Raw genomic sequence first — 11,165 nt, forward strand, 5'->3', positions numbered from 1 at the left:
CGGTATATTCACTGCTGCTATATATGGATCTGTGCGGTATATACACTGCTGGTATATATTTATATGTGCGGTATATTCACTGCTGCTATATATGGATCTGTGCGGTATATTCACTGCTGCTATATATGGATCTGTGCGGTATATACACTGCTGCTATATATGGATCTGTGCGGTATATTCACTGCTGTTATGTATGGATCTGTGCGGTATATTCACTGCTGCTATATATGGATCTGTGCGGTATATTCACTGCTGCTATATATGGATCAGAGCGGTATATTCACTGCTGCTATATATGGATCTGTGCGGTATATTCACTGCTGCTATATATGGATCTGTGCGGTATATTCACTGCTGCTATATATGGATCTGTGCGGTATATACACTGCTGCTATATATGGATCTGTGCGGTATATACACTGCTGGTATATATTTATATGTGCGGTATATTCACTGCTGCTATATATATGGATCTGTGTGGTATATTCACTGCTGTTATGTATGGATCTGTGCGGTATATTCACTGCTGCTATATATGGATCTGTGCGGTATATTCACTGCTGCTATATATGGATCTGTGCGGTATATTCACTGCTGGTATATATGGATCTGTGCGGTATATTCACTGCTGCTATATATGGATCTGTGCGGTATATTCACTGCTGCTATATATGGATCTGTGCGGTATATACACTGCTGCTATATATGGATCTGTGCGGTATATACACTGCTGGTATATATTTATATGTGCGGTATATTCACTGCTGCTATATATGGATCTGTGCGGTATATACACTGCTGTTATATATGGATCTGTGCGGTATATACACTGCTGCTATATATGGATCTGTGCGGTATATACACTGCTGGTATATATTTATATGTGCGGTATATACACTGCTGCTATATATTGATCTGTGCGGTATATACACTGCTGCTATATATGGATCTGTGCGGTATATTCACTGCTGCTATATATGGATCTGTGCGGTATATTCACTGCTGCTATATATGGATCTGTGCGGTATATACACTGCTGCTATATATGGATCAGAGCGGTATATACACTGCTGGTATATATTTATTTATAGGTTGTGCGCAGTTTATTTTTTGCTTTGCTTCTGTTCCATATGCCTTTTTTTCTAAATATAAATTTTTGCCCCTTGCAGTTAAAGGGGTTGTTCCAAGATTAAATGTTATCCCCTGTCTACAGGACAGGACATAACATGCTGATCGGTGGGGGTCTGACCACTGGGACCCCCACTGATAACTGGAACGGTGGTCCCTTGTACCCCTGAGTAACTGGAGCGGCAGGGTGTATGCTTGACCTGCAGCGTCATTAACTCAGGGGTACGAGGGACCCCCACTGATCAGCATGTTATCTCCTATCCTGTAGGGAGGGGATAACATTTATTCTTGGGACAACCCCTTTAAGACCTGAACATGCAGTGAATAGTTTTCAGATTATATTACTGGCTCGATGATCACATTCATTCCTAGTCTGGTCTGCGCAGTTTCGGTTTACAAATATTACGGATTGGTAGTACAGATCCAACAGACGGGGACAGAAAACAATTGCAGCGTGCGTTACTATACTGACTGTAAAGTGCCGCATGTGTTACTATACTGACTGTAAAGTGCCGCATGTGTTACTATACTGAATGTAAAGTGCAGCGTGCGTTACTATACTGACTGTAAAGTGCTGCATGTGTTCCTATACTGACTGTAAAGTGCAGCGTGTGTTACTATACTGACTGTAAAGTGCCGCATGTGTTACTATACTGACTGTAAAATGGCGCATGTGTTACTATACTGACTGTAAAGTGCAGCATGCATTACTATACTGACTGTAAAGTGCAGCATGTGTTACTATACTGACTGTAAAGTGCAGCGTGCGTTACTATACTGACTGTAAAGTGCAGCATGCGTTACTATACTGACTGTAAAGTGCCGCATGTGTTACTATACTGACTGTAAAGTGCCACATGTGTTACTATACTGACTGTAAAGTGCCGCATGTGTTACTATACTGACTGTAAAGTGCCGCATGTGTTACTATACTGACTGTAAAGTGCCGCATGTGTTACTATACTGACTGTAAAGTGCAGCGTGTGTTACTATACTGACTGTAAAGTGCCTCATGTGTTACTATACTGACTGTAAAATGGCGCATGTGTTACTATACTGACTGTAAAGTGCCGCATGTGTTACTATACTGACTGTAAAGTGCCGCATGTGTTACTATACTGACTGTAAAGTGCCGCATGTGTTACTATACTGACTGTAAAGTGCAGCGTGCGTTACTATACTGACTGTAAAGAGCAGCGTGTGTTACTATACTGACTGTAAAGTGCTGCATGTGTTACTATACTGACTGTAAAGTGCCGCATGTGTTACTATACTGACTGTAAAGTGCAGCGTGTGTTACTATACTGACTGTAAAGTGCAGCGTGCGTTACTATACTGACTGTAAAGTGCAGCGTGCGTTACTATACTGACTGTAAAGTGCAGCGTGCGTTACTATACTGACTGTAAAGTGCTGCATGTGTTACTATACTGACTGTAAAGTGCCGCATGTGTTACTATACTGACTGTAAAGTGCAGCGTGTGTTACTATACTGACTGTAAAGTGCAACGTGCGTTACTATACTGACTGTAAAGTGCCGCATGTGTTACTATACTGACTGTAAAGTGCCACATGTGTTACTATACTGACTGTAAAGTGCTGCATGTGTTACTATACTGACTGTAAAGTGCAGCGTGCGTTACTATACTGACTGTAAAGTGCCACATGTGTTACTATACTGACTGTAAAGTGCCACATGTGTTACTATACTGACTGTAAAGTGCAGCGTGCGTTACTATACTGACTGTAAAGTGCCGCATGTATTACTATACTGACTGTAAAGTGCCGCATGTGTTACTATACTGACTGTAAAGTGCCGCATGTGTTCCTATACTGACTGTAAGGTGCCGCATGTGTTACTATACTGACTGTAAAGTGCAGCGTGTGTTACTATACTGACTGTAAAGTGCCGCATGTGTTACTATACTGACTGTAAAGTGCAGCGTGCGTTACTATACTGACTGTAAAGTGCCGCATGTGTTACTATACTGACTGTAAAGAGCAGCATGTGTTGCTATACTGACTGTAAAGTGCCGCATGTGTTACTATACTGACTGTAAAGTGCCGCATGTGTTACTATACTGACTGTAAAGTGCAGCGTGCGTTACTATACTGACTGTAAAGTGCCGCATGTGTTACTATACTGACTGTAAAGAGCAGCATGTGTTGCTATACTGACTGTAAAGTGCCGCATGTGTTACTATACTGACTGTAAAGTGCCGCATGTGTTACTATACTGACTGTAAAGTGCAGCATGTGTTACTATACTGACTGTAAAGTGCCGCATGTGTTACTATACTGACTGTAAAGTGCCGCATGTGTTACTATACTGACTGTAAAGTGCAGCGTGCGTTACTATACTGACTGTAAAGTGCAGCGTGCGTTACTATACTGACTGTAAAGTGCAGCGTGTGTTACTATACTGACTGTAAAGTGCAGCAGGCGTTACTATACTGACTGAAAAGTGCAGCATGTGTTACTATACTGACTGTAAAGTGCAGCGTGCGTTACTATACTGACTGTGAAGTGCAGCGTGCGTTACTATACTGACTGTAAAGTGCCGCATGTGTTACTATACTGACTGTAAAGTGCAGCGTGCGTTACTATACTGACTGTAAAGTGCAGCGTGCGTTACTATACTGACTGTAAAGTGCAGCGTGCGTTACTATACTGACTGTAAAGTGCAGCAGGCGTTACTATACTGACTGAAAAGTGCAGCATGTGTTACTATACTGACTGTAAAGAGCAGCATGTGTTACTATACTGACTGTAAAGTGCCGCATGTGTTACTATACTGACTGTAAAGTGCAGCGTGTGTTACTATACTGACTGTAAAGTGCAGCGTGCGTTACTATACTGACTGTAAAGTGCAGCGTGCGTTACTATACTGACTGTAAAGTGCAGCGTGCGTTACTATACTGACTGTAAAGTGCAGCGTGCGTTACTATAGTGACTGTAAAGTGCAGCGTGCGTTACTATACTGACTGTAAAGTGCAGCGTGCGCTACTATACTGACTGTAAAGTGCCGCATGTGTTACTATACTGACTGTAAAGTGCTGCATGTGTTACTATACTGACTGTAAAGTGCCGCATGTGTTACTATACTGACTGTAAAGTGCTGCATGTGTTACTATACTGACTGTAAAGTGCCACATGTGTTACTATACTGACTGTAAAGTGCAGCATGTGTTACTATACTGACTGTAAAGTGCAGCGTGCGTTCCTATGCTGACTGTAAAGTGCAGCGTGTGTTACTATACTGACTGTAAAGTGCCGCATGTGTTACTATACTGACTGTAAAGTGCCGCATGTGTTACTATACTGACTGTAAGGAGCAGCGTGCGCTACTATACTGACTGTAAAGTGCTGCATGTGTTACTATACTGACTGTAAAGTGCAGCGTGCGTTACTATACTGACTGTAAAGTGCTGCATGTGTTACTATACTGACTGTAAAGTGCAGCGTGCGTTACTATACTGACTGTAAAGTGCAGCGTGCGTTACTATACTGACTGTAAAGTGCAGCGTGCGTTACTATACTGACTGTAAAGTGCTGCATGTGTTACTATACTGACTGTAAAGAGCAGCGTGCGTTACTATACTGACTGTAAAGTGCAGCGTGCGTTACTATACTGACTGTAAAGTGCCGCATGTGTTACTATACTGACTGTAAAGTGCCGCATGTGTTACTATACTGACTGTAAAGTGCAGTGTGCGTTACTATACTGACTGTAAAGTGCAGCGTGCGCTACTATACTGACTGTAAAGTGCAGCGTGCGTTACTATACTGACTGTAAAGTGCAGCGTGCGCTACTATACTGACTGTAAAGTGCAGCATGTGTTACTATACTGACTGTAAAGTGCCGCATGTGTTACTATACTGACTGTAAAGTGCAGCATGCGTTACTATACTGACTGTAAAGTGCCGCATGTGTTACTATACTGACTGTAAAGTGCAGCATGTGTTACTATACTGACTGTAAAGTGCAGCGTGCGTTACTATACTGACTGTAAAGTGCCGCGTGTGTTACTATACTGACTGTAAAGTGCCGCATGTGTTACTATACTGACTGTAAAGTGCCGCATGTGTTACTATACTGACTGTAAAGTGCAGCGTGCGTTACTATACTGACTGTAAAGTGCAGCATGTGTTACTATACTGACTGTAAAGTGCAGCGTGTGTTACTATACTGACTGTAAAGTGCAGCAGGCGTTACTATACTGACTGTAAAGTGCCGCATGTGTTACTATACTGACTGTAAAGTGCCGCATGTGTTACTATACTGACTGTAAAGTGCAGCGTGCGTTACTATACTGACTGTAAAGTGCCGCATGTGTTACTATACTGACTGTAAAGTGCAGCGTGTGTTACTATACTGACTGTAAAGTGCCGCATGTGTTACTATACTGACTGTAAAGTGCCGCATGCGTTACTATACTGACTGTAAAGTGCAGCGTGCGTTACTATACTGACTGTAACGTGCCGCATGTGTTACTATACTGACTGTAAAGTGCCGCATGTGTTACTATACTGACTGTAAGGTGCCGCATGTGTTACTATACTGACTGTAAAGTGCAGCGTGTGTTACTATACTGACTGTAAAGTGCAGCGTGCGTTACTATACTGACTGTAACGTGCCGCATGTGTTACTATACTGACTGTAAAGTGCCGCATGTGTTACTATACTGACTGTAAAGAGTAGCATGTGTTACTATACTGAATGTAAAGTGCAACGTGCGTTACTATACTGACTGTAAAGTGCAGCGTGCGCTACTATACTGACTGTAAAGTGCCGCATGTGTTACTATACTGACTGTAAAGTGCAGCGTGTGTTGCTATACTGACTGTAAAGTGCAGCGTGTGTTACTATACTGACTGTAAAGTGCCGCATGTGTTACTATACTGACTGTAAAGTGCAGCGTGTGTTACTATACTGACTGTAAAGTGCAGCGTGTGTTACTATACTGACTGTAAAGTGCAGCGTGCGTTACTATACTGACTGTAACGTGCCGCATGTGTTACTATACTGACTGTAAAGTGCCGCATGTGTTACTATACTGACTGTAAGGTGCCGCATGTGTTACTATACTGACTGTAAAGTGCAGCGTGTGTTACTATACTGACTGTAAAGTGCAGCGTGCGTTACTATACTGACTGTAACGTGCCGCATGTGTTACTATACTGACTGTAAAGTGCCGCATGTGTTACTATACTGACTGTAAAGAGTAGCATGTGTTACTATACTGACTGTAAAGTGCAACGTGCGTTACTATACTGACTGTAAAGTGCAGCGTGCGCTACTATACTGACTGTAAAGTGCCGCATGTGTTACTATACTGACTGTAAAGTGCAGCATGTGTTACTATACTGACTGTAAAGTGCCGCATGTTTTACTATAGTGACTGTAAAGTGCAGCGTGCGTTACTATACTGACTGTAAAGTGCAGCGTGCGTTACTATACTGACTGTAAAGAGCAGCATGTGTTACTATACTGACTGTAAAGTGCCGCATGTGTTACTATACTGACTGTAAAGTGCAGCATGTGTTACTATACTGACTGTAAAGTGCCGCATGTGTTACTATACTGACTGTAAAGTGCAGCATGTGTTACTATACTGACTGTAAAGTGCAGCGTGCGTTACTATACTGACTGTAAAGAGCAGCATGTGTTACTATACTGACTGTAAAGTGCCGCATGTGTTACTATACTGACTGTAAAGTGCCGCATGTATTACTATACTGACTGTAAAGTGCCGCATGTGTTACTATACTGACTGTAAAGTGCAGCGTGCGTTACTATACTGAATGTAAAGTGCCGCATGCGTTACTATACTGACTGTAAAGTGCCGCATGTGTTACTATACTGACGGTAAAGTGCAGCGTGCGTTACTATACTGAATGTAAAGTGCCGCATGCGTTACTATACTGACTGTAAAGTGCAGCATGTGTTACTATACTGACTGTAAAGAGCAGCATGCGTTACTATACTGACTGTAAAGTGCCGCATGTGTTACTATACTGACTGTAAAGAGCCATTAAAGGAGCCCTGACACAAGTTTGAACACTGACATTGTTCTTTCATTTTTGTGTTTGAATTTTGGATACACGTTGCCCTGGTCACTTTACTAGTATTTATAGCTGGGGCAATATAGGGATATTTACTACACAATTGCCTGTAGCATTATGAGACCTTGCAGTTTATAACAATGATGTTCAATAAGGGCCTGTTCACATCACCGTTCCGTTCCGTAGTCGACTTCGCTATTGATTCCGTCGGAAAACCGGAAACCAGCCGGAATGGTGACGAACGGAAGCCATTAGCGATGTTTCCATCAACATTGAGATCAATGGTGACTGAAACGGAAGCTGTGCTGTCACTTTCACTTTCCGTTGCGTGGTTCACCCGACAGAACCTCGGAACGGAAGGGAATGGTGATGTGAACAGGCCCTAATGTATTTTTTTGTTCACACAGCTTTAATTTTTTTGTTTCGTTTTACAAGTTGTTTCTTACTTACAATTTATTTTTATTTATTTTTTTTGTGTGGAGGGGGGAGGGGGCGCCATTTCCATTTTTGCCTCAGGCAGCAGAAAAGCTAGAATCGGCCCTGGTCATAGGAAACAACAATGGTAAGGCAATATGCACTCACCTGGACGGGTGAAAGGATACGTGTGGAGAAGACACACCCAGGGTGTGTACAGCCAGATGCGAGGTGTAGCTGCTGCCAAGGTCCAAAAGCCGGTGAACGGAGATTCACCGTTAATGATAAGGTGAGAGATTGGAAAAAAGAAGGTCCAATATAAGGCGCTGCTATACCAAACTAAGTTTTTATTTTGAGTAGGTTATTGATAGGCTACGCGTTTCGACGCAGAACATTCGTCTTCATCAGGCCATGAACATACAAAAGAAACATCACATATATATACAAGTAGATAATAAAATATCAACCAATCACAAAGAGGAAACAGGGAGGGGACACGGGGAACTCCTACAAAGAGAAACGGACGAAATCCCGCTAAAAAAACAACCAAATTTGATTAATACAATGTATGTGAATTTGATATGTGATAAATGAATTTAAAATAAATTTAAAATATGGGACAATTGTATAGAAAAACAAAAGATACTACTAAACGATCCATTTCAGTTGGTGTTTGAAGTGTGAGCCGTTTTAAAAACACAACATCGCTAAACTCATGCGGTCAAATCGTACTGATATAGTAATTTAAAATAACCCATAAGGGTAAAATCGGGAGTATAGATAATAATGGATCCACTATTTATTCTTTAGTAAAGAAAAAAATCTAATTAAAAATCAGATAGAAAAAAAACGGCAAAACGGGCGAATGATATGAAAAACGCTATAAATTTTATAAATGAACCAAATATTGTTCAATCAATTAAAAACGAAAATGACATTCAATAATTTAGTCAGACTATTCTGAATAAAAAAATCAAGAATTCATTCAAGTAAAACGCCAGGACGGCTAAAAAAGTGGCGTCTTTATAGTCAAGGCAACAGTAGTTTTATAATAGATACCTGGAAAATATGTTAAATTGATAGAACATCTATACTATAAGGGTATGTGCACACACACTAATTACGTCCGTAATTGACGGACGTATTTCGGCCGCAAGTCCCGGACCGAACACAGTGCAGGGAGCCGGGCTCCTAGCAGCATACTTATGTACGATGCTAGGAGTCCCTGCCTCGCTGCAGGACAACTGTCCCGTACTGAAAACATGATTACAGTACGGGACAGTTGTCCTGCAGAGAGGCAGGGACTCCTAGCATCGTACATAACTATGATGCTAGGAGCCCGGCTCCCTGCACTGTGTTCGGTCCCGGACTTGCGGCCGAATTACGTCCGTCAATTACGGACGTAATTAGTGTGTGTGCACATACCCTAACACTAATTATAAATTTGTACTGTAATGAAAAACAAATCAATTGTCAGACTAAGCCTATATAAACCAATGTATTAACCCCTTAATGACCGCCGATAAGCCTTTTCACGGCGGTCATTAATGGGCTTTATTCTACAGCGCCGCCATTCTACGGCTTCTGTAGAATAAAGTAAACAGAGCAGGGAGCCGTCAAATCTCCCTGCTCTCAGCTGCCAGAGGCAGCTGAGGGCTGGGGGCGTCCCTGCTCTGCCGGGTGAGATCGATATTAGTATCGATCTCACCCGTTTAACCCTTCAGATGCGGTGCACAATAGCGTGCACCGCATCTGAATGGTTTTGGAGAGAGGGAGGGAGCTCCCTCTCTCTCCCACCGACACCCGGCGATAAAATCGCCGAGTGTCTGTGTCTTCTATGGCAGCCGGGGGTCTAATAAAGGCCCCCAGGTCTGCCTGGAGCGAATGCATGCTAGATTATGCCGCCGGCATGACCTAGCAGATGCCTGTCCGTTTTAAACGGACAGGCAGTAATAGGGTATGTGCACACACACTAATTACGTCCGTAATTGACGGACGTATTTCGGCCGCAAGTACCGGACCGAACACAGTGCAGGGAGCCGGGCTCCTAGCATCATACTTATGTACGACGCTAGGAGTCCCTGCCTCTCCGTGGAACTACTGTCCCGTACTGAAAACATGATTACAGTACGGGACAGTTGTCCTGCAGAGAGGCAGGGACTCCTAGCGTCGTACATAAGTATGATGCTAGGAGCCCGGCTCCCTGCAGTGTGTTCGGTCCGGAACTTGCGGCCGAAATACGTCCGTCAATTACGGACGTAATTAGTGTGTGTGCACATACCCATACACTGCAATACAAAAGTATTGCAGTGTATTATAATAGCGATCGGAGGATAGTGAAGTCCCCTAGTGGGACTAGTAAAAAAGTAAAAAAAGTTGAAAAAAAGTTTTCCCCTTACAAAATGCTTTACTATTAAAAAAAACTACAATAAAGCAAAAAAGTTACAAATATTTGGTATCGCCGCGTCCGTAACGACCCCGACTATAAAGCTGTTACATTATTTAACCCGCACTGTGAACGCTGTAAAAAATAAAATAAAAAACAATGGAAAAATTGCTGTTTTCTGTTAATCCTGACTTTAAAAAAATGTGATAAAAAGTGATCAAAAAGTCGCATCTACTCTCAAATGGTACCAATAAAAACTGCAAGTCGTCCCGCAAAAAACAAGACCTTATACAGCTATGCCGACGCAAAAATAAAAAAGTTACAGGTCTTCGAATGTGACAATGGAAAAATGTAAAAAATGGCTTGGACATTAGGGCCCAGAATGCAAGCAGGGGGAAGGGGTTAATAAATAAATAAATAATCACAAACACATGGAAGATGCGAAGGACGGCCAAACCCTTCAAATTATGAAAAAACTATAAGGCTATGTTCACACGGGGTCTTTTGCCGAGTTTTTTGACGCGGAAACCGCGTCGCAAAACTCGGCAGAAACGGCCCGAGAACGCCTCCCATTGATTTCAATGGGAGGCGTCGGCGTCTTTTTCCCGCGAGCAGTAAAACTGCCTCGCGGGAAAAAGAAGCGACATGCCCTATCTTCGGGCGCTTCCGCCTCCGACCTCCCATTGACTTCAATGGGAGGCCGGAGAAAGCGTGTTTTATGCCCGCGGCGCTCAATGGCCGCGGGCGAAAAACGGCGCGATAATTGCTATTCACACGGAGTATTTTGGGGGAGGAATATCTGCCTCAAAATTCCGTTTGGAGCTTTGAGGCAGATATTCCTCCCCCAAAATACTCCGTGTGAACATAGCCTTAGGCGGGATTCACACGACCGGGTCGTTCCCGAGCCCGAGTGTCGGCCGGTAAAATCGGCCATTTTGCCCGGCCGGTTTGCATAAAGTTATGCATCCGTGCCGGGCCGGGCAGATCCGGACAGTGACATCAGCGGCAGCTCCTGAAGGGGAATCCCCATGTGTTCGGGGATTCCGCTTCAGGAGTTTCCCCTGATGTCACTGCCCAGATATGGACAGAGACATCAAGCGCTCTGTCCAGGAGCGGAATACCCGAAAACACGGGGATTCCGCTCCTTCAAGGAGCTAAAGTGCGGCTAGCGCA

This window comes from Rhinoderma darwinii, unplaced genomic scaffold (assembly GCF_050947455.1).
Source record: "Rhinoderma darwinii isolate aRhiDar2 unplaced genomic scaffold, aRhiDar2.hap1 Scaffold_87, whole genome shotgun sequence".
NCBI classification, from domain to species: Eukaryota; Metazoa; Chordata; class Amphibia; order Anura; family Rhinodermatidae; genus Rhinoderma; species Rhinoderma darwinii.